Genomic DNA, 23,777 nt, shown 5'->3' with positions numbered 1-23,777 from the left:
TCCCTCCCCAGACAGACACACACACACACACACACACACACACACACACACCCATTCTCTGCCTATCCCCTCAAATAAAGTGTCTTTTCCTCTGGCCTCCAAACAATTTCTGTTGGAAGGAAATGTGTCTGGGTTAGAACAGTCTGTGATCTTTCTCAAAGACGGGAGCCTGTCCTCTTGAAACATCACATGTAACATTTGTATCTTTTCCCCCTGGTCCAATGACACATTTTCCCTAAGCCTTCTTATCTAGAAATGCCGAGGGGACAGATGAATGGTAGGCACCAGTCCTGACAGTCCCAATCAGAGCGAAGTTTGAAAGCTTCCCTTAGGATCAGAGTCCAGGGAAAAGTTAATTTTTGGTTCCAGGCATGTGGACTTAGGTTTTTGTGGGGGTGAAGAGTGAGGGCTTGGAATGAATAAACTCTTGGAGGGGGAGGGGCGGTGCTGGGGCCCTGGGGTGGGGAGGGGAGCGGGGCCTCCCTGGAGCCCCGAGCCTTTAGTAATCTGCTTTGTGAATGGAGCTAAAGGGGGAGGGGGATGGACATACTTGGAATTCCTTTATCTGGGTGGGCTCCTTCTCTAAGGACTTTCAGGATGTGGGAAATGGGAGATCAAAGAGGCTGCATTTCCAGCCTATCAGGTTACAGGGTGTTAAATGGAGAGGGAAAGAAGTGGGGGGTGGAGAGGGGGCCTGGGGAAGGCCGCTTCCAGGGGGGCCAGGGAAACCCAGTTTGGGAACTGGCTGGGGCGAGTGAGAAAGAAAGAGAGCCGGGGCGTGCTGAACACGTTTCACATCACCTCAGAGCTGTGGAATTTCCTCTCTTCTGGGGGGAGGCCTGTGAAGATGCAGTTGGTTTAAGGTTAGTCGGTGATGCATAATAGCCCAGAGGCGTCTGATTGAGGGTGTTACTAAGTGACCGGTGTTTACAAGCAGAGATTCGGTGGTGGGGAAGGGAGGTGGGAGCCGAGGCCATCTTCGGTCTGGGTCGGTAAGCAAATGCTGTGTGACCTGAGAGGGGAGTCCATGTATGGGGTTTTTATTTGCGTCTAACCCCGGTGGTATGCAGAGCCTGGACTGCGGGCTCCGGAGGGGGGCAAGAGGAATGGGAAGGTCGTTAGAAAAGGCGGGAGAACCTCCTATGTGGGTGAGGGATCCGGGGCCCTGCGGCCACGAGCCGGGCTCTGCTTTGGGTCTCGGGCGTCCCCGGGGCGGTCCCTTGCAGCTCGGTTTCTGGGCTAGTCTGGCCACGTGCTCCACGCCACCCAGCTGTCGCTGCCTCGCTTTCCGAGGCCTTACCTCCCAAGAGTTGGGCTTATTTCTTAAATCCTCCCCAGGCTGGTGTCCCTCCTTGTTTAAAGAGAGCACCCACCCCAAACCCTCCACCCCAGTGTGAAAGTGTGCAAGGCAGGGTAGGTGGTTACCGAGGCCAGGGACACCTCTTTCAGGGAAGAATCGAGAAAGTGGAGGACCGTCGGATGAAGTGCTAGTCGAGACAGGCATGAAGGACAAGGGGGTGGGAACCCGGAAGCAAGCAATTGGGAAAGCGCGTTTAGAGAAAAAGGATCTTTATGAAAGCCTGCAACCAACCTTAATCAGGCAACGTATTGTTCTGATAATATGATGAGTAGAAAGTTATTAGATGGCCTATAAATCACCCCGTACTACAGATGACAAAAATATTGCATGTTTGGGAAGAATTAGAATATAATAAAATACACTTGTCACAAACCAAGCTTCATTTAATCTTTTTTTTCTCTTGTTTCAGAAAGCTGTTTAGGATTTTGCAGCCTACTGGGGTCACCATTTTCAGACATCTATTAGTGCCATATTGTAGTCGCATGAGAGGCTCAGTTAATAAAGATTTCTGGTTGATAGACTGCTAAGAGCAAGCAGGCTTGGGCACTATCTTTTTTGAATTGCTAACTGAGCTACAGAACACTACACTCAGTCCATTTTTTTTATCATTTTACAAACCGAACACACATTCTCCCTCTTTTCCAAACACCTCCCCCAACAGTTTTGGAAAATAAATATGGTGTTTCTTCCTCTGTGTTACCTGCTCTCTGTAGCCTTGACCCTTGCCAGACCAAACTGAGCTTCCCTAATCTATACTGTTCCTTTTTTTTTTTTAAGAATTAAAAAAATTTTGGGGCGCCTGTGTGGCTCAGTCGGTTAAGCGTCCGACTTCAGCTCAGGTCACGATCTCGCGGTCCGTGAGTTCGAGCCCTGCGTCGGGCTCTGGGCTGATGGCTCAGAGTCTGGAGCCTGTTTCAGATTCTGTGTCTCCCTCTCTCTGCCCCTCCCCCGTTCATGCTCTGTCTCTCTCTGTCTCAAAAATAAATAAACGTTAAAAAAAAATTAAAAAAATTTTTCTTTAATGTTTTATTTATTTTTGAGAGAGAGAGAGAGAGACAGAGCACGAGTGGGGGAGGGGCAGGGAGAGAGGAAGACGCAGAATCCAAAAAAGGCTCTAGGCCCTGAGCTGTCTGCACAGAGCCTGACGTGGAGCTCGAACTCACAAACCGTGAGATCATGACCTGAGCCGAACTCACACGCTTAACCGACTGAGCCAGCTAGGTGCCCCAAGATTGTATTTTTAAGTAGTCTCTGCACCCAGCGTGGGGCCAGAACTCACAACCCCAAGAACAAGAGTCGCACGCTCCACTGACTGAGCCAGCCAGGCGTCCCTCTGCTATTCCTTCCTGACACTCACAGTGATTCCCCAAGTTTGACTTTTTTTTTTTTTTTTAAGGTTGATGACATTTGGGAATAGGAACTACTATTTGAACTGGCCCTTCTGGATTTCTTAGTGGCTTCCTAAGAACAGGTAAGGGAGATAAATCAAGTGATATTTCCTTTGTGCCCAAGTAAAATAAGCCAACAGCATGTTTTCTATTCTTAGTTGACATGAAAATTAATTTTTGAAAGTCCTATAGTCAGCTTAGTCCATCATAACCTGCTGTTGACCTTAGTGGAGGATCTAAGGACTCGAATGTTAAAATTAGAACTGACTTTGAGTACTGGCCCTATTTACCAGCTGCGCACCTTATTTTTATTTAACTAACACTTATACAGCATTTACCATGTGCCAAGCACTGTTCTAAGCGTTTTACAAATATTTGCTTGGCTAATCCTCATACGAGTGTTATTATTATGTAACACTATTATGAAGTGGTGTTATTATTGTCCTTGCTTTACAGATGAGGAATCTGAGACAGGGAGATGTGAGGGAATTTGCCAACCGATGAACATGACTTTAACCTTACTTCCGTAGCCCATCCCCTGTCAGGTGGGAGATGTGGCTCCGTTTCCACATCCGCTGCCACACAACCTTGGACAAGTCACTTGGCAGTGCTGGGGGCAGGGGAAGCGTGTGAAACTGCCACAGCAGGGAGGGCAGGGCAGGGCGTTTACACACGCACGAAAACCCAAAGAGCAAAGCCAGAGGGAAGGGAGATTTCGAGGGCTGCTCCTCCCACCCCCATCCCCATGTGGAGCAGCATACCTTCTTATAATTCAATTCACAGCCTCAGTCCTGTACCATTTCCGTTTCCTTGAACTGCATCTAGACATGATTCTGGTCCCCTCCAGCTTCTGACCTCATTACTCATTCTGTTTACGGCTTGGCCTCACCCTTCAGACTGCCCTGATTTCCCAGATAGGAATTTGGCTGCCCTCATTGACTATGATTCAGATTTTTGCCCCAGCCACATTGCACTAATCCCTCCTGGGTGCACGGCCCTCTCGTCAGACCGACACTGGGACCCCCTTCTCCTTCCTTCCCCGAACCCCCTGTCATGATAAGGGGGGAGGCTCTATGAATACATCTCACTCCGGAGAGTTAGGGCGGGGTTACAAAGAACACTGAATGAAATCTGGGGGGAAACCACGGAAGAACTTGAAGTTGGGGGGTTGGATAATGTGAAGGAGGAAGATTCAGGCTCTGGAGGCAGGGGCCTCCATGAATAAGGTACAAATGACAGACTAGGAAGGGCTGAGGTGAGGTGCCCAGTGGAAACCGCAAGGGAGAAGCATGTGTGGGAGACAGAAGAAAAATCTCACGACACTTGGTCATTGCCTGGATTTGAAGGGCAAGAGGCCGTGGCGGGTCACACACGGTGACTCTCCGAGGTTTCACAGCTAACGCCTCTGGGAAGCTGCTAGGGTAGTTGTGAGAAAGTGGAAGGGGCTTAGAGTAGTGCCTGGTAATTGGGTATAGGCTTAAGAAATGTTTACAGAATGTGATATATTTATGTCGACTCTCTCTCGGGCTTGTCATTAAAATACTAATACCCCATGGAAATCTAAAACAAAGAGCCTTGAACACCTTTGTCTTAAGGGTAAGAGGAAGGACCGTGGGAAGAGGCTGCCAGGGCTCCCCTGTTTGGGTCACTGTGAGAGCATACAGAGAGGGAACGAGGAACCCAGAAGAGAAGCCTCATCTAGTATATCCCTGTGCCAGGAGAAGTGAAGGATGGGAGAGGCCAGGAAGGATGGAGAGGCAGGGTTGGCCGCAGAGTGGTTAGAAGGAGGCGGCCTTCAGTCAGTCGCTGACACAGAAGTCTGAGTGTGGGGGGCACCGAGGGTGCTGGGGAGGGAGAACCGCAGTCGGCGCTGGGCGAGCACGTGAGCCACTCTGAGCAGGCGGTGGTTGTTGTCATGGTCTTGCCCGGTGTGTTCTTTACATTTGAAGTAGAGAGCCAGCCTGTCGTCCCTTCCAATTCTAGAGAAGTCCACTGCTCCCTTATGACTCAGTAATAAGTTAACCTCCTTCTCCTCCCTGATGCCCCTTCACTTTCCATCTATTGTCTCCCACTTAGTCCTCTCTTCTGTCCGTCAAAGCTTATCATCTGTCTCTTCTCCTGGAAACGTAGGCTGCAACTGAAAACAGTTTTCCCGAAGAGGCAAAACTCTAAACACTACCCGTTTTTTTTTTTTTTTCCTGTGCCCATGTTTGAACCATATACATGTTTTTTAATTTATTATTTATTTTTTCGTAGTTTTACTTTCTTTTTTTTAACCCAGATGCCTTTTTTAAAGTTTTTGTTTATTTACTTTTGAGAGAGAGCATGCACACACAAACAGGCAGGGGAGAGGCAGCGAGAGGGGGTGAGAGAGAACCCCAAGCAGGCTCAGCGCTGTCCGCACAGAGCCCTACGCAGGGCTCCATCCCACGAACCGTGAGATCATGGCCTGAGCCGAAACCAAGAGTCTGATGTTCAACTGACTGAGCCACCTAGGCTCCCCAAATATGTATTTTTTTTTTTACGTGTCCCATTTTTAACTCTGTATTACGGTTTGTAGGGGTCCAAGGACTGTGTCAGGCTTTGAGAAGGTGTTAATACATCAGGCCTTCCCTACAGATCACAGTTTGATTGATGGACAGGACAGTCCCAGCAGCCCCCATTTATTTTTCCGGTGCTAGGTGCTGTGTGAATTGCTTAATATTTGTTCTCACTGAATCTTCGCAGCGACCCTGTCAGTTACATATGCTTATCCCCATTGGATGAGGAAACGGAGACTCAGGGATTAAGTAACTTGTCCAGTTACTGCTGTGTGTTGGTTCCAAGCTGATGTTTATTGAGCACTTACAACATGCCAGGCCCCAGACCAGAGCTCCACGTTGAATTCTCAGGAAAACACTATGAGCTAAGTATTCTTATTTTCCAGGTCAGGAAGCAGGCTCAGAGAGGTTAAATAAGTTGCAAATATACCACTCCTGGGAGGCCGCGGAAGCAGCCTGCCATCCTGAGCAGTGGGACTCCTCCTCTTTGCTCTTTGAACCCTGCATTTAGTTATTAAAATACCAAAAGAGGTTCTGTGCGATCTGGTTTTACTCTTGAAGCCATCCCAGGGAAGGACCCTCGGGACAGCACTGTTTCAAGGAAGGGTCCGAGGTGTGCCCTGACTGCAGAAGAGAGCGGTGGCAGGCGAGGGCCGGGAGGGTGAACTGGTTCATGTCTGCAAAGGGCAGGAGCAGCTAAGCCTCGGGAGGACTGCCTCTGTGCGCGCCCTGGAAATGCAAACAGCTCTCGGCTTGGCTTCCCCCGCTGGCCCAGCCTGGGAGGCTGGCGGGAAGCCTGCTGGAAGGGAAGCCCCATCTGAGGGAGCAGCCACAGGACCCTGGAGCAGTGGCTTCCCCCTCTCTGACCTTTAGCTCGAGCTGATGAATTGGCAGCAACTGTGTGACATCAGGGAGGCATTTTCTTTTTTTGTGAGCTCAGAGCTTCCACGTAAAAATCCCTCAGTCACAAGACGGAGGCTGCAGAAGCCCAGGCACACTTGTGGCCGCAACAGGTGATGGGCACCTGCTCCAAGCCCTCCAGAAGTCTGCATAATCCCAGGGATTCCGGGCAGCCTTGGGGACGGCCATGTAAGGGTGATCGCTGGCCTTATTTATCCCTGCTGCGTCGCCAGCTCTTAGCCCTGCAGGGGCAGGATCTCAGGGGCTGGGCACACTGGGCGGGCGCCCAGGAGCCATCAGCCTCCAGCACTTTCTTCTATGTGACCACTCTCTTCTTGTCCTCACCCTTGGTGAAAACTAGCACTCAGTTAAAATTAAGGGAGCTCAAAAGGTATCCAAACATGTCTTTGCTTGACTTTGTGTGTGAGCTGGGTGTGTGTTTGGGGGAGGGGGGCGCTCAGGGAGTGAGGAATCTAATGCCTAAACTTGAGAGTGGTAGAAAGAACCATTATTTTAATACAGCAAAAGTCACTTGGAGGGAACTTAGATCTCTAAATATTCCAGACCCCTCATTTTACAGAGCCTACATTTACTGCAGGCTCAGAAAGGGACCTGCCCAAAGACCTCACAGCACATGGGTGGCATAGGTAGGACTAGAATGATGACCTTGGGCCTTGGTTCCCTCACTGATAGAATGGTGTGGTGGGATTTAATGATGTCCAAAATCTCCTTCAAGATCTTAAAATGTAAGGGGCGCCTGGGGGGCTCAGCTAATTAAGCGTCCGACTTGATTTCGGCTTAGGTCATGACCTCATGGTTCATGAGATTGAGCCCCGCATCGGGCTCTGCACTGACAGCGTGGAGCCCATTTGGGATTCTCTCTCTCCCTCTCTGCCCCTCCCCCACTCTTTCTCGCCCGCACATACACACTCTCTTTCTCTCAAAATAAATAAATAAACATTAAAAAAAAAAGAACTTAAGATGTAAAATCATAACTGAGCGGCTCTCTGAGGCTCCCTGAGAGATCCTAGTGAATCTAGCAGAGCAGGGCCCAGGACAAGACAGGATACGTGGCTAGGTAGATGGGGGCCATTAGATGACCAGGTAACTTCCAGACTTTGGGATAGATGATTGCATTACCTTTGATACCCACCTGTTCACTTCAGTCCCTTCCCCCGCCCTTGTCCCGGACACTAACATTTACCCTAGAGCAGCCATTTCCCCTTTTCCTTCCCTTCCCACCCACACGTGTACATGTTCCCTAATTTCTGCTTGTTTACTGGACCTCTATCACTCCAGTTTATATGCCTAGCTTTCCACTACCTTTAAAAAATTTTTTCTTTAAGTTTATTTATTTTTGAGACAGAGAGAGACAGCATGAGCAGGGTAGGGGCAGAGAAGAGGGAGACCCAGAATCCGAAGCGGGCCCCAGGCTCCGTGCTGTCAGCACAGAGCCTGACTCGGGGCTCGAACTCACGAGTCACGAGATCATGATCTGAGCTGAAGTCGGACACTCAACCGGCTGAGCCACCCAGGCGCCCCTCCACTACCTTTTATTAAGGAGTCGCTCACTGCGTGATATATCACTCACTGTCACATTTAATCCTCCTACCTTTGTCCTCTGATTCAGGTGATCATCCCCGTTATGTAGATGAAGAAAGCCAAGGCTCAGAAATGTCCATACCTGCATATTCCCATAGTTTATAAGGGGTAAATTCCTACAGTGACTGAAATCTAACTGGAGACCAGGCTTCATTTCTTACATCACCTTAGTATCACCGCCCTGCATTACGTCTCCAGCAGGCCTGAAGCTGTGTCTGTGGCCCATTAAGTTCACTTGGCCGTAAGAGGTGCTAAAGAGATGGAGGTCACTGGCTTTATCCCTGTGAGGACCCAATATCTTTGTCCTATTCCAAGACCGCAGACTCTACGTACCCTCGAATTTGATGGAAACTCGGAATTAAGGAGAAAAACCAGGATTGTCTGTGTCTTTCATGACTACTGGACAAAAGTAGAAAGTAATCGGTTATCATTTTGTTCCTCTGAGCTTCCTAGGAGCTAAAGAGAATGCAAGCCCACCAAGTTGTCAGTGTTGATAAAGTGCGTTACACAGATCGATTTGCACACATTTCCTAAAGCAGCAGTTTGGGCACTATCCTGTAACTGAATTCTGTAGTTTGGGGAGTAAACTATCTTTTGGCCACCCTGAGTCATGCTCCCTGTGGCATCTCCAGCTGGTCAGCAGGTCACACAAGGTGGGTGGAGGCCACAGCTGAAAATGTAATAATACCCTGGTAGGTTCCAGGGAGCCTCTGGGAGTAGCGACTCTCTCAAACAGGTGTCGGCGAGGGTCTGACGATGGAGAGGCTGGGGGGTGGGGGGTGGGATCTGGCATGAAACCATGCAGGTACGGCCATTCCTTTGTTCATTCTTTGCTCATTCCTTCCAAAGGTACTTACTGAACACCCATATGGGCGAGTTAGATCTGGGATTGTGTTGGACACTGAGAATTCCAAAGCTAATAATGGGGTTAGAAGTTAATATTCTAACTCTGGAGACCAACATAGAAGCAAGCCATTATTCTACAATGTGAGACATGCCATCAGAGAGCTATGGTCCCTTAATGGAAGGAAGAATTCGTTCTGCTGGGCTGGGTAGGTGTCCTTTGAACCAGAGATAGGAGGAGGGGAGAGTACATTCCAAACCCAGAGAAGAGCTGGGGCAAAGGTACAAAGCCTGAGTGAGCACAGCCTGATCAGGGAACTTGGAGTCCAGAACGTTCCACAGAGAGCAGTCTTGTTTTTTTTTTTTTTTTTAATGCAAAGAAGAACTTTGGCAGGTGTCAGTCTATATCATCATCATCATCACCATCAGACCTAACATTTATAGAACTGTGCCAGGCAGTCTAAGTGCTTTACTCACATCTCGTGTTTTAAGTACAACAACCCTAAGAGGTAGGTCTTAACACCTTTTATAGGTGAGAAAACTGAGGCCTAGGGAGCCGGGAAGATACTACCCCAGGTTGAAGAGCACCTATGCTGTTGTTTTCCCAATTGCTTCTTCTTTTCTTTGCAGATTTTTGTTTTGGAGGCATGAGCCTTTTTCTCACGTGTGTGTTTGTACGTTCGTGTGCAGGCCCCCTCCTGTCTGACGGGGCACTCTGGGAGGTCACCCATTTGGCCTTGGCCTTTACCTCCCCACAGTGTTCCAGCAAGTGATCGTGTGTGTGAATTGAACCAAGCCTGAAGTTCCGTTTATTGGTTTTTTTTTTTCCATGAGAAAATTAACCCCAAAGAAGAACTGAAACATACCGAGAAGACTTTATTGAACACACTGTTGCTGCCCAAGGCATTTGCCCTGAGATCATGCTCACGAAGATGGGAATATTACTGGAAAGTGGTCCTTTAAATATGTGTGTGGTGGGGGTGTCATGGGGGGGAGTGTGTATGTTACAAATTGAAAGTTAAGTAGGCTCCGATTTTGGAGAGCTTTAGATGCCATCTGGAGCTTAAACTTGATTTTAGGTGATACTCAAGAAAAAGAGAAGGGAGAGTGTCCTGCCGGGACTCTAAGCTAGCACATACCTTTTCACATTGCGCCTTGGTGAGCAGCGAAAGTTTTTGAGGGCACAGATCCACGCAGTTGAAGAGGAGTCTGTTGGATGCAGGATTGGTCAGAAGGGAAAGGGCTTGAGAAGTTTCCGGTTTACAAGTCATGAACAAGTCTAGGGGTGCAGGGTGGGGAGTTAGGGCCTGAATTCCGGTGACGCTTGATGATCGTGGAAAGGGGATGTTGTAAAAGGATGCTAACACATGGTAAATATATTTTTATATATAAACCCTGGCTCATCAGTTTTCCAAATTGGATTTGGGGGGGGATTCGGTTTTTGTTTTTTTTGTTTTTTTTTTTTACCGTGGACCCCACTTGTATCCTTATGATACATTCTTTTTTTGCAGATCTTTCCTTTGAGTCCAGGCTGTCACTTGTTGCCTGTACCTGAATGAAACGCAAACATGGGTGTATAAAGGCTTGAATCTGCCTCTAAACTTAGCCCCCCCCCCCCCCCACCCCCGCGCTGACTTGGAAAGAATCTAAACTTGGCAAAATGCCTTCCTCTCTCTTCAAGTAGCAGGTCTAAAAAGTAGCTCTCTAACCCCCCCCCCCCCTAACTAATGAACTATATCTAATAGCCTCTCTTTACAGAGTCCTTTGAGAAAGAGATGGCGTTTGTTTTTGACCTCATTATCCATTTCAGCCTGTCCTTGATGAAAATAATCGCCCCTTAGGCAGGTACATTCCTCACATTCCTTTCTCCGCTAGCTGCTAAGACGTTGTTAACCCCAGCGACCATGGGAAAAGGCTGCTGTCTGCTTCAGAGAGTCTGAAGGGAGTGGGCACAAGATAACAAGAGGTGAAGAGGTCAGAGTGGAAGTCTCTTTCATCTTTTCAGGCTGTTTCCAACCCAGACAAAGGATTCTGTCCAGGGGTGCAAGGCCCACGCGGCTTTATTTTATGGTCTGGCCCTGAAAGGGGGTTGGGAGGGCCGTGGCGTATCTGGATATTGTTTTGGAGGCGAAGGCCTGGCTCCCGGGAAGTCCTCGACTCCTGGGGGAATGCTAAGTGGAAGGAAGAGCAAGCCGCCCCTGCTTCGGCGGAAGAGACCACCCAGCTACTCAAAGGGGAGTGTGAAGGGCTTGAATGGAATGAGCTGTCCTGCAGGATTTATCATTCAGACAGTGAGATTAAGGGTGTGAGGCTGTTTAGCGGCTTCAAGTCGGAGTAGCTCCAGGATTTGCAGAAGAGAAGGGGGAGGGGAGAATTGAGAAGGGGGGAGTGGGGAGGAGCGGCATGGAGATGAATGGAGAGGTAGGGACAGTTTGCAAACGGGGTTTACGGGGAGTGGAATCCAAACTCCCAGCTCGCCGTGAACCTGCTTTATGACTTTGAACAAGTCATTTCTCCCTTTTGTACAATGAAGCGATTGGAAGGATACAAGAAGGTGCCTCAAGAGGCTGCCTGCTCCGCTCCCCCCCCCACCCCCCCCGCCCGCCATATGCTTTTCTTCAGCTCGCTTCATTGATTGTGTTTTATTAGAAAAGTAGCGTGGCCACATTATCAATAATTGAAAGTGAACAACCCTCCATTTTACCAAAATCCCCAGTCCAGTCCCCACTGCCTTCGTACAAGAACGACTGCCTTTTGGATAGAATTCCCTTCGAGCTCTTTTCATATGTATGTATAGTTTAAAATTTTTTTTTATTTTTATTTATTTATTTTAAAGACTTATTTATTTTTTTTTAATTTTTTTTCAACGTTTTTTATTTATTTTTGGGACAGAGAGAGACAGCATGAACGGGGGAGGGGCAGAGAGAGAGGGAGACACAGAATCGGAAACAGGCTCCAGGCTCCGAGCCATCAGCCCAGAGCCTGAGGCGGGGCTCGAACTCACGGACCGCGAGATCGTGACCTGGCTGAAGTCGGAGGCTTAACCGACTACGCCACCCAGGCGCCCCATTATTTATTTAAGTTTATTCATTTCTGAGAGACAGAGACAGTATGAGCAGGGGAGGGGCAGAGAGAGAGAGGTAGACACAGAATCCAAAGCAGGCTCCAGGCTCCAAGCTGTCAGCACAGAGCCTGATGCGGGGCTCAAACTCACCACGACATCATGACCTGAGCTGAAGTCGGACACTCAACCGACTGAGCCACCCAGGCGTCCCAAGACTTATTTATTTTTGAGAGAGAGAGAGAGAGAGAACTCAAGCAGAGAAAGGGCAGAGAGAGAGGGACAGGATCTGAAGCAGGCTCTGCGCTGAGGGCAGCCAGCCCCAAGCAGGACTCGATCTCACAAATTGTGAGATGGTGACCTGAGCTGAAGCTGGATGCTCAACTAACTGAGCCACCCAGGTGCCCCCTTAAACATTTTTTCAGTGGTTATTTATTTTGAGAAAGAGAGGGAGGGAGAGCAAGTGGGGGAGGGGCAGAGAAAGAATCTCAAGCACGGATTGGAGCTTGGAGCTCAACGCGGGGCTCATCTCACCACGCCTGAGATCATGACCTGAGCTGAAATCAAGAGTCAGGTGCTTAACCAACTAAGTCCCCCAGGCGCCCCTCGTCCGTATACACAGTTTTAACATCTCTGTACTGTACCTACAATTCAGCCTTGTGGATTGTTTTCCCTCCCCGGTAAATTCATGGTGCTGGGTATCTTCTGTTTGCTCCTACGGGTTTTCTCACCAACTGCCTTCACCCTGCTCTGCACTCCCGCAGGCTGCCATGCACTCCTTTGCCTCCTTGGCTTCCGGTTGGGTTTGAGAGATGTTTCTACCCCACCTCCCTCCCTTCCAGGTCACTGCAGACTAGCTGAGTCCCTCCATTAAAGGCCGCAGGTCCTGGCTGGTGACCCTCTAGGCCTTCCTCCATGTAGTTCTCTCTCCATGTTCCAATAGGGCCCCACTTACCCCTTCAGGCCCAGCCTGCAAGTGGAAACAGCCCTCCTCTCTGTTGCTTTTCCAAATGCTGCTCACACCGTTGCAAACAGTTCCTTTATTAAACTCTCTTCAAAGTTCCCAATTTTGATTGTGCCATCTGTTTCCTGCTGGGACCCTGATGGTCCCAGAATGTATATCATTAGTATTTTCCAGATTACTACACACAATCTAAGCTCACGGTGGTTGCAAAGCACAGTGTTGAATACACGCATACAGTGTATACAAATGCCGTCGTGCGCCTAGCCATTCCCTAATCCGTCCGCGTGTACTCTGCTTCCTGTTTTTTGGTGTGTGTTTGTTTTGGTTTTGGGTTTTGGGTTTTTTGGGGTTTTTTGTTTTTTGTTTTTTTCCCCCAGTATCAAAACCTCCGTGAAGTCCTCCCCCCCACCCCCCCCAAAAGAGACATTGTGGTTTCATCGCAGGCACTTCCTTTCCTTTCTGGGCTAAAGCTCAAGGCACCCATGCTACTGATCCTTTCAAGTTTGTTTTCAATTGCGGCCTTTGGCTGCCCTCAGGGAACTTACCAGTTGGTAGTGCAAAATTGAGAAATGTGATGCTAGAGGAATAGCTGAGCCAAATGATGTGACACAGGTAGACGTTCTGGGGTTGAGGAGGGATGGAGATGAGAGTTATTGGTAAAGGCCTCCTGGCTGGCTGGGCTGTTTCAAGACAGGGCTTTCTAATTATGACCCAGGTTCCTTTATCTGAATCCAGAAGTGGGCCCTCATCTGACTTTTTGATTCGTGTATCAAGTAAAAATGCCAGGTGTTTACTTTCAACTAGAAAAATGTCTGTCGGGTGGACGTGAATCTTTGCGTCAATATGCCTGGTGCGTCATGTGCTATAAGCAGAAGCCAAGTGGTAACTGGAGTAGCGTTTGGGGAGTACGGGTTTATTGCAAGGAGGGGTCAGATGACTTGAAAGCTTAAGGGCATTAGGCTGGGTACCCAGGCTCACCCACCTCCACGGTAGGGATGACCTTGCCCGTGGGACCTTAACATTCCCAGTCTGTTGGCCAAGACCCCCTTCTCTCTGCCCAGATAGTGTTCCGATATGCATGGTCAGCTTGAGCCTTTGTAACTCTTCCTTTTCCTTGCCTTTGACCCTCCCTTTCACAGAGGCTTTACAATTGCATTCTGCACAGGAATCACCTGGGAATCTTGTTAAATACAGATTGGGATTCAGTAGGTTTGGGGTGGGGCCTGAGAATTTGCAGTTTTAATGTATGCCAAAATTCCTTCAATCTAGTACGACCTCGTCTTCTGGAGCCACTGAGCCCTTTAAGAGAATGCCTTTCTTGGGGGTCCTGGCTGAGTCAGTTGGTGCAGCGTGTGACTCTTGATCTCGGAATAGTGAGTTCGAGCCCCGTGTTGGGTGTACAGATTACTTAAAAATAATCTCTTAAAACCAAATGGATGTCTTTCTTATCTCTGCTCTAGTTGTGATAATAGTAATTTCTAATTTAATATTCGGATGGGCAGTCTTCTGTTTCAGTACCTGGTAGGGGGGTGGAACAGTGGTGGTAGCTTCCTAAAGCAGCAAGGGGAGATCTCTGAGGAGGTGGGACCTTCCTCACCTGGGGGCTGAAGGACTGGCTCAGGTATTCTTTCCTGCTCTTCTCTGTTGCCTGGGAGCCATAGACCAACCACTCACCCATCCTTTACCTAAAGCCGGAAAACCTCATCACCTGAGGTCTTTGCTGCTTCTGTTTGTGAAGTGACTTAGCTTGAACCTTCAAAGACAGTCTCCTCATAATTTTAAATGAAGAATTGAACAGAATAGGATGGGGAATTAATCATAAGCATGTTGCTCACACCGCTTTACCTTCTAAAAACACTTGACAGTTTACAGATCACTTAGATATCCACAAACTTTGGATCCTTACAATGCTGGCAGGTGGGGCAGGCATTATCCCTATTTACTAGATAAAAGGAGTCTCACCGAGGGCAAATGACATATCCAGTCTCAACCAGCTACTGGATGGTGGAACTTGGGTTCAACTTGTAAATGCCTTCTTAGCTCCGGGGCACCTGGGTGGCTCAGTTGACTTTGGCTCAGGTCATTATCTCACGGTTCTTGAGTTTGAGGCATGCATCAGGCTCTGTGCTGTCAGCACAGAGCCTGCTTGGGATTCTCTGTCTCCCTCTTGCCCCTTTCCTGCCCTTTCAAAAATAAATAAATAAACATTTTATTTATTTATTTTTATATTTCTTAATGTTTATTTATTTTTGAGAGAGAGAGAGAGAGAGAGCAGTGGAGGGGCAGAGAGAGAGACACAGAATCCAAAGCAGGCTCCAGGCTCCGAGCTGTCAGCACAGAGCCTGACGCGAAGCTTGAACTCACAAAGTGTGATATCACGACCTGAGCCGAAGTCAGATGCTTAACCGACTGAGCCACCCAGACGTCCCCTAATAAACATTTTTTTTTTAATATTAAAAAAAATAAACACCCTCTTAGCCTGGATTGCACGTCTTCTTGATTTTCTATGTAAAAAGAATTGCAGTGCTCCTGGGTGGCTCAGTTGGTTAAGCATCTGACTTCGGCTCTGGTTGTGATCTCATAGTTCGTGGGTTCGAGCCCCACATCAGGTTCTGTGCTGACAGCTCGGAGCCTGGAGCCTGCTTCGGATTCTGTGTCCCTTTCTCTGCCTCTCTCCTGCTTGTGCTAGCTCTCTCTCTCTCTCTCTCTCTCTCATAAATAAATAAAATATTAAAAAATAAAATACAAAGAATTGTAACAATTGCTGCCTCTCCCCCAGCTTTCTATGATTTGACCCTGCCCATTCTCACTGTCACGGTCCCTACCCAGGCTGCCATCATCACACACTGGAATTATCACCAGAGCAGTCAGTCTAGATTATTAAGACTAGAACAAATGCTCATGGAGCCCTACTATGTGCCAGGCCCTGTGCCAAGCTCTGAGGGTAGGGATGACTTTCTCCTGACCTTCCAGGAGACACAGAGACCTGAAACAGGTCACTGCAACAGGACGAGGAAAGAGCAGTGATGTAAGATGTACAGGCACCTGCGACAGGGCTAGGTGATGGAAGGCTGTTCCTTCCCATGGGTCTTCTGGATGTCAGGTTTTCTTCATCACAGGCACCGAGTGCTGTGTGTTCCCTGGTCAAGATCCTCTAGTGATGTCACAGTGCCAAGACTCCAACATGTGCCACGTCCTCCATTATCTGCCCCTGAATCTTAACTTTCCTTACTACAGCACTCTAAACTGGTCACAAGTTTATTCCTGATTGGCCCAGACACATATTCTTATGATTCTGGTCAAAGAGTCATAGTGATAACCTTAATACTACTAATTGCTTGTCTGTGTCTCTCTACTAAGCACTTTTTAATGTTATTTCATGCAATGCTCCCATCTCAATGGGGGTAGGTATCATCTTCCTCATGAAAGAACCTTGGTTCAGAGAGGTTAAGTAACTTGCCCAAGTCACACAGCTAGAACATAGCTGAGTAGAACTAACCGCCTAGGTCAAACCCAAAGACATCCCACACTTGCCATCCCACTCTGCTGAAATGAGGGCAGAGAATGCTGTGAATTAGGGATAGTAATTTTTTTTTCATGTTTAATGTTTATTTTTGAGAGAGAGAGAGAAACAGAGTGAGGGTAGGGGAAAGGCAGAAAGAGGGAGACACAGAATCCAAAGCAGGCTCCAGGCTCTGAGCTGTCAGCACAGAGCCCCACACAGGACTCAAACTCACCAACTGTGAGATCATGACCTGAGCCGAAGTCTGATGCTTAACTGAAGGAGCCACCCAGGCACCTTGGAATTAGTAATTTTGTCTCCTTACTCCTGCTGCTACCCAACCTGAAATACGCACTTTCTGCTTCAGGGATCTCAATGTTGCACTTCTCAAAACACCCCAGAGACTTTCCTCACCTTGAATTCCCTGCATTGTTGCTTGCTGTCTTTATACTGTATGATCTTGGATTACTTAAGCTTCCAATGCCCTGGAATTGTTCTCTAGTGATTTTGTGGAGGTACATTTGAGCCTGACTACAAACTGCTATTCAGACTGGCTAGAGGGCCAACATCCATAATAATAACTAACAAGTAATGTTGCTGAAAATGGAGACAAGTTATTCCGAACTTGCAAGGTGTCAAGAAAGCCTTGCAAAAAAAAACAAAACCAAAAACAAAAAAGGTGAGCAGTATAATTAGCACAGTCATATCTCTGGGCTACAGTTTTCTCATCTGTAAAGTGCATGGACTTGAACTAGATGGTCTCTAGGCAACAAATATTTACTGTATTCCCCCCAGGCACCAGGCACCGTTCTAGGTACTGGGGATGAAATAGACAAAAATTCTTGCTGTTATTCTAGTAAAAGGAGACGACAATAGACAAAGTAAATACGTAAATACATGAAGTATATATATTATGTCAGATAGTGATAAGGGTGAAAGAGAAATATAATGCAGGGAGGGGGAAAGGAAATGCCCAGAAGGGACATTATCTGACTTGTATTTAAAAAGGCTCACTAGCTGGGGTGGAGAATAGACAGTAAGCGGATAAGCGAGTAATCAGGGAGACTGGTTAGCAGATAGTTGCTAGCAGTCCAGTCCATGACTGGTGGTGTGGCTGGGACAAGGAGCAGAGGTTAGAAGTGGTCAGAGTTTGGGGGCGCCCGGGGAGCTCGGTCGGTTAAACATCTGACTTGGGCTCAGGTCACGATCTCGCAGTTCATGAGCTGGAGCCCCGCATCAGACTCTGTGCTGACGGCTCAGAGCCTGGAGCCTGCTTTGGATTCTGTGTCTCCCTCTCTCTCTCCGCCCCTCCCCTGCTCATTCTCTCTCTCTGTCTCTCTCTCTCTCTCTCTCTGTCAGAAATAAGTAAACATATAAATAAATAAATAAATAAATAAATAAATAAATAAATAGTGGTCAGATTTTGAATATATTTTGAATGTAAAGCCAGCATAATTTACTGATGGATTGTATGTAATGCTGACTCAAGCATGTCTCCCAGGTCTTTGCCTTGGAAGGAAGGAACATCTGTGAAGATAAGAGTTGCCATTAATGAAGATGGCAGAGACTATAACTGGAGCAGGTTTTGAGGAGACAATCAACTGCAAGTATGGAGTAAGCAGTGGAGACATGAGTCTGGAGTTTAAGGGGGAGGTCCAGGCTAGAGAGATAAAGGTGAGGGCCGTCTAGGTATAGATGATGTATCAGACACTTCCTTAAATTCTCTTGGCCTTATCTTCTTCTCCCAGCTTGATGTCGTGCAGTTGGTATTGGCCAGATTTGCAATGGGTACAAACTGACCGTGCCTCACCCCTGCCTCTCTGTGTATTTCTTGCTTCCGGTACAAAGTTGGCTGTAGGACAATCATGGAAACTCACTCAGCACTGCCATATTATGTATAACTCAGAGAGTTGAGTTGATGGGGGAGTTGACACTCATGGGGCCGCCCTTAACCAATGTTGAAGAGAAGCTGGTGGATAAATGTGGATCCCTTTTTATCCCTTAACAGCCAGTTCTGAATCTCCTTGGAAGGTTGTGTGGAGAAAAGCGTCAGTATCCTATAGTGGTTGTCACTCATTAGTGCTCAATAATGCACTTGAATTGGTTTATCCTTTCTTCTCTGTTTCTGTCACCCTGTCCCTCATTTCTGCTCTCTGGAATTTCATTCCCATATAAACTACCTGCATGCAAACCTTTTATGAAGGTTCTGCTTCTAGAGGAACCTAGGCTAAGCCCCACGGCATTTAACATGAGACTGAATGAGATCACCAAATGGATTGGTGAAGATTGGGTACAGATACAAGGATTGAGCCCCAGGACCCTCCAACATGTAGAGGTGAAAGAGATGGAAAGAACCCACCCTAAGGAATAGCCAAGAAAACGCAGTGTCTTGGAAGCCGAGAGAAACAAGTGTTAAAGGGAGAAGAAGCGGTCAGGTGATCCTCGGTGGGTCAAGTAATATGAAGACTAACGATGACCTTTAGGATTAACCACAAGGGCGGGGGTGGGGAGGATTGCTGATCTTAACAAAGAGCAGTTTGGGTAGAGGTGTGCAGTGATCGAAATGAGTTTGAGACGGGTGCCTGGGTGGCTCAGTCGGTTAGTTGCCAACTCTTGGTTTTGGCTCAGGTCATGATCTCACCGTTTGGGAGTTCGAGTGCGGAGCCTGCTTGGGATTCTCTCTCTCTCTCTGCCCTTCCTTGCTCATGCTCTCTGTCTGTCAAAATAAATAAACTTAAGAAAAAAGAAAAAGAAAAAAAAAATGAGTTTGAGAGAGATAAGCTAGAGGGGAAGTAGAGTCAGAAGAAACTCTTTTTTTTTTTTTTTAATGTGTATTTATTTATTTTGAGAGAGAGTGTGCATGTATGGGAGAGCAGAGGAGGGGCAGAAAGGAGAGCGAGAATTCCAAGCAGGCTCTGCACTATCAACGTGAGCCCGAGTCGGGGCTCGAACCCATGACCCACGGAGGGTTTCTCCTGTGCTGAAATCAAGAGCTGGATGCTCAACCAACTGAATCACCCAGGCGTCCCGGGAGAGACTCTTTTCAAGATGGGTGGAATTGTAGCATGTTTAAATACATTTATATGCTGTGGTGAATGATTTAGCAAACAGGGAAATACAGATGATACAGGAGAGAGGAGAGAGCTTTGCTGGAGGGAGGGGATGGGATCTAGAGGCCAGTGAAGGTGTCTGCCTTAGATAGGAGCCAGACAGTTTATCCCCAAACTGCAGGAGAAGCAGAGTATGCGGGTAAATTCTCACATTCTGCGACTCACGGAGCGCTTGAGTCGCAAGATGTCACTCACTTGGGCCTGTGCCATCCACACACCATTGATGAGAAGCAGATCTGCAGTTAGAATCCAGGTTTCCCCTGCCCTGCCCAGCACCCGAGGGCTCTCCCCTTGGGGACAATCCTGACCTTACTCAGCTATCCACCCCTCCTGTGCTCCTAGTCTAGCGGACTCCAGAAAGGACAGCAGAACAGGGAAATGGAGACATGGGCAAGCTTCAGAATAGAACCACCAAATCAGGAGAGTTAACTTGAAGGTCTGCCGGTGAGTTTTGGTGAGTTTCCTAAATACCTAGGGGTATTTAGGAATCAATGTCATCACCGTAAGGAAAGCTGTAAACGGGCAAACTGGGTTGAGCAAAATGCAGAAGGAGGATATTATAAACCCAAGTACAGACCGAAGGGCACAAATCCTTCTGGAACCTAAATTCCTGGTTTCGAATACTGTCAGGCCTGGTTTTCCTGATTTGAAGTTTGGAAACATGGTCCCTCTAAGCTTAGAGTTGAAGTGGGTGGGCAGTGAGTGTCTGGGGTGGGGGGAGGGGGGTGTCACAGAGAGGCACAAACCGTGGGGAAGAGCCACACACACACACACACACAGCTTTGCCTTGACCTCCAGGAAGCTTGCAAAAACCCCTGCATTCTCTCTCAAACATTCTCCGTGCTTTTGTGTGACGTCCTGTGTCAGGTATGCAGGGCAGGGGAGTGGAGGGATATACAAAACAGGTAAACTGAAAGAGGTCCTGTCCTCAAATTTTTACGGTCTTTTTTTTTTTAATATTTACTTTTGAGAGAGAGCGAGTGAGTGGGGGAGGGGCAGAGAGAGGGAGACAGAGGATCCAAAGCAGGCTCCAGGCTCTGAGCTGTCAGCACGGAGCCCGATGCGGGGCTCAAACTCACGAACCACGGGATCATGACCTGAGCCGAAGTCAGACGCTTAACCGACTAAGCCATCCAGGCGCCCCCAAAGTTTTACAGTCTTACAAGAAGAAGCTATTTGCTCATTTGACTAATTTTGGTCTCTTGTTTCTCAGTTATTTCAGGCCTGGACAGAAGGAAGCATGCAGTTTATGGGGAGTCTGTGTCTCTAGTCACTATAAAGGTAGTTCCCTCACTATGGATTCAAAAATATAAATTAGAAACTGCTCTTGGGTACGAATTTCTCCCATGTGAGCTTGTTGAGTGCGATCCACTTATCTCCAGGGCCGATGGCCAGTTAAATGCTGCCCAAGTAGCAGAAAGCCCGTTTGTTTTACGACAAACAGGAAAAGGGGGCCCTCGCTGAAATTCGGGCCTCGGCTAGAACCTGAAGCCAGTGCTGTGCTGATTGTTTGGGGAATACTTAAGCTGGGACAGTTTGTGACGCCTCTCTTCCCCCTTTCCACCAGGACAGTATTTGACGACGTGTGTGCAGGCCCAGGATCTGACCCCCCAGTCGGGTGCTGAGGGTGGGCCGGGGATTTGAAGAGCTGGAATGTCACCGTGTGATAACCCAGGAATGCGTCTCTGACAAAATCATCCTGATGTCTTCATTTCTGTCGCCCTTTGCAGCTGTTTCAAAACACTTGCCGGTATCAGTGATTTCATGGAATCCTCACCTCCTTCTCGTGAGGGAGGCGGAGCAGGGTTTATTATCACCGTGGTACAGCTGGAGACACTGAGGGTCCGAGGGGCCCTGTGACTCAGCCCAGGTCACGGGACTAAGAAGCAGCTGAGCTGGAACTCAGGCTGGGTCTCCTGACGGTGAGTCGGATGCCCAGGTGACCGGGAGCCTCCACGGCCACTTGGTGCTCAGATGAGGGTGTGGCCTTCCTGCCTGTGACTCCCAGGACCGCCTGGCTTTGGGTCCTGGCTCTGCCCATACCAGCTGTCTGGCCTTGGACAGGTTGGTTAAGGGTCTCTGTGCCTCTTTCCTCATCTGTAAAATGAGCGAAATAATAGTACCCGAATCCCCAGAAGGTGTTTTGAGGAGTAAATGAGATATCATAGAGAAGGCAAAACATATCTGTCCTGGTGCAAGACATCCATACATGTTACATCCCCTCCCCGCCTCAGAAAGCCTTTTCCTTAAGGCACAACCCAAAAGACTTGTTTAAGAATTCTGCAGGGGCACCTGGGTGGCTTAGTTACGCATCTGACTCTTGGTTTCGGCTCAGGTCATGATCTCACAGTTCGTGAGTTTGAGCCCCGTGTCGGGCTCTGAGCTGACATTGCGGAGCCTGCTTGGGATTCTCTACCCCTCTCCTCCTCGCTCTCTATCCCTTTCTCTCTCAAAATAAATAAATAAACATTAAAAAAAAAAAAAAAGAATCCTGCAGAAGCTTTCCTGCTTTGCTACCTTTCCTCACCCACCCTGCCCTCTCTCTGTGATAATGCTACCCTGTGTTACTGCTTTTTACTTTTCATAGTGCTTTCCTAGCCACACCTCTTGAGATTTTCCTGACAACCCCGTAAGGTCATAGAACCCAAAAGTCTTCTTCACTCTCTTCTTACAAATGAGGGAAAACCAAGGCAAGAGAGGCGACTGCCCTAAGGCAATGCCTCTGATGGCCGCAGTGCTGGGACTCCGGCCCCCTTGGAGTTTCAACTCTTGGTTACTGGAAATCGTTAATTGTCTGGGTTTCCTTTTTTGCCTTTGGAAGTGGCAGCTAAGGGACCTCACTGAATCTCTGCAAGCTCAGGATTACCTTTCAGACTGAAAACAACCCAGAGCAGAGCAATTGGCTTGCAGCTAACAGACGCCTTCCAGCCCACGCAACCTCCCTGCACATCCTTGGGCCTGGGGGGGTTGGAGAGGCAAACCCGGGTAAGGGATGAATTCCAGCAGACTCCCTACAAGTGGGTGACAGTTGAAAAGGTCAAAAGGGTGCTGCTCCCTCCTGATATTCCATCATTAGCTCTGCTGCTTGATATCTGAGAACACCTTGGACAAATCAAGGTGCACCTCAATTTCCTCACCTAAAACGGGATGACTGGATTAGATAATGTCTCCGCTGCCTTCCTGATAGTCCAAAAGGGACTTGCTTAAGGACAACAGTAAAACATTACAGGCAACTAAAAAAAAAAAACAAAAAAAAAAAAAACAAAAAAAAACCAACAACCTCTTTTGGGGCGCCTGGATGGCTCAGTTGGTTAAACGACTGACTTCTGCTCAGGTCATGATCTCCCAGTTTATGAGTTCAAGCCCTGCATCAGGCTCTGTGCTGACAGCTCAGATCCTGGAGCCTGCTTCAGATTCTGTGTTTCCCTCTTTTTCTGCCTATCCCCTGCTCATGTGCTCTGTCTCTCTATCAAAAATAAATAGTAAAATAAAATAAAATAAAATAAAATAAAATAAACCTTTTTTTAAAGATAACTTATTTATTTTTAAAAGAAAGAGAGCATGGGGGAGGTCAGAGAGAGGGAGAGAGAATCCCAAGCAGGCTCTGCAATGCCAGCACAAAGCCCAATGTGGGGCTTGAACCCACCAACCAAGAGATCATGACCTGAGCCGAAATCCTACACTGAACTGATTGAGCCACCCAGACACCCCCCCAAAAAACTTTTTTATTATGAAAAATTTCAAACCAAATTTAATGTCAACAAAACTCCCACTTATGCTTTACCTATCATTTACATTCTTTCTTGTTTCTTCTGTACCTCCAGCCCCTCCCACTTGGTTATTTTGTATAGTTGCATAGCTAGTTTGTATAGCTCTTGTTGTAAGTGAAATTTACAAACATTGAAACAGAAATATTTAAAAAAATTTTTTTAAATTTGTTTTTATTTTTGAGAGAGAGAGACAGGGTGTGAGCGGGGGAGGAGCAGAGACAGAGGGAAACCCAGAACTAGAAGCAGGCTCCAGGCTCCGTGCTATCAACACAGAGCCTGATGAGGTGCTCAAACCTATGAACTGTGAGATCATGACCTGAGCCGGAAGTTGGACACTTAACTTAGCCACCCTCTTGTTTGTTTGTTTGTTTGTTTTTTAAAGCTTATTTATTTTTGAGAGAGAGAGAGAGAGGAAGAGAGTGCAAGTAGAGGAAGGGCAGAGAGAGAGGAAGAGAGAGAATCCCAACCAGGCTCCACACTATCAGTGCGGAGCCGGATTTGGGGCTCGATCTCACCAATTGTGAGATCATGACCTGAGCTGAAATAAAGAATCAGACGTTTAAACTACTGAGCCCCAGGGGCGCCTGGGTGGCTCAGTCGGTTAAGCGGCTGACTTCGGCTCAGGTCATGATCTCACGGTCCGTGAGTTCGAGCCCCACATCGGGCTCTGTGCTGACAGCTCGGAGCCTGGAGCCTGTTTCAGATTCTGTGTCTCCCTCTCTCTCTGCTCCTCCCCT

General features: G+C 47.9%; 1 long non-coding RNA gene across 1 annotated transcript; it reads left to right on the top strand.

Moving 5' to 3' along the window:
- Positions 1-728: 728 nt before the first annotated feature.
- LOC132667009 (uncharacterized) lies at positions 729-8,883 on the top strand. Its single transcript, XR_009604940.3, has 4 exons — positions 729-863; positions 2,757-2,831; positions 5,476-8,206; positions 8,640-8,883. It is a non-coding gene; the product is annotated as an uncharacterized LOC132667009 (long non-coding RNA).
- Positions 8,884-23,777: the final 14,894 nt, after the last annotated feature.

Source organism: Panthera onca, chromosome B2 (genome assembly GCF_046562875.1).
Source record: "Panthera onca isolate mPanOnc1 chromosome B2, mPanOnc1 haplotype 2, whole genome shotgun sequence".
In the NCBI taxonomy this organism is placed as follows: domain Eukaryota; kingdom Metazoa; phylum Chordata; class Mammalia; order Carnivora; family Felidae; genus Panthera; species Panthera onca.
This window is presented reverse-complemented; position numbering and strand designations above follow the sequence as displayed.